Here is a 575-nt window from a genome sequence, read left to right on the forward strand (position 1 = left end):
CCGAGCTCGGCCGGCCGAACGGCTTGGCACGTCCCCCAGAGATGAGCTGGCGACCGAAAGGGCCTGACCCTGCGCGCTCCCGCTGGCTGGAAGGAGCCAGGAGGGATCCAGCGCCCCGGGGTGCGAAATCCCTCCTCCCGTCCCCCCGCTTCCCTGCGCCGGGGTGAAAGCAGGGGAGCCCCAAGGCTCCCCTGGCCAGAAAAAGGGGGCTGCAAAGGCACCAAAAGGGATTAACGAGTTGCAAATCCAGCGGGGATGTGGTCCTCAATGGCAGGGAGAGAGTGAAAATGCCAGCGGGGAGCGAAGGGAGGGAAGAAGGGTGCGAGGGAAGGAAAAGGGCTCCCCAGAGCTCTGCAACACCGCGCTCAGCATGTGCTGAGCTCCAGCGCGGCCGGCACGCTCGGCCGGGGCCGGGACAGGAAGCCGCGAGCAAAGCCGCAGGGTTGACGAACGCCCCGGGGCTCAGGGAGGGCTGGGGAGTTCCGGATTGCACCCTGGCCCCCAGCTCGGAGCCAGGACGTGCCGGCAGGAGCCAGCCCAGGCATCGTGCCGGGGCTTGGGGCGCTCCCCCATGG

General features: G+C 68.9%; 1 protein-coding gene across 6 annotated transcripts in view; it reads right to left on the reverse strand.

Moving 5' to 3' along the window:
• TPM3 (tropomyosin 3) overlaps positions 1-575 on the reverse strand; it is a 21,010-nt gene that overhangs the window by 19,064 nt on the left and 1,371 nt on the right. The gene's annotated exons all lie outside the window — the stretch shown is intronic.

Source organism: Egretta garzetta, unplaced genomic scaffold (assembly GCF_000687185.1).
Source record: "Egretta garzetta isolate BGI_Z169 unplaced genomic scaffold, ASM68718v1 scaffold1063, whole genome shotgun sequence".
NCBI lineage: Eukaryota > Metazoa > Chordata > Aves > Pelecaniformes > Ardeidae > Egretta > Egretta garzetta.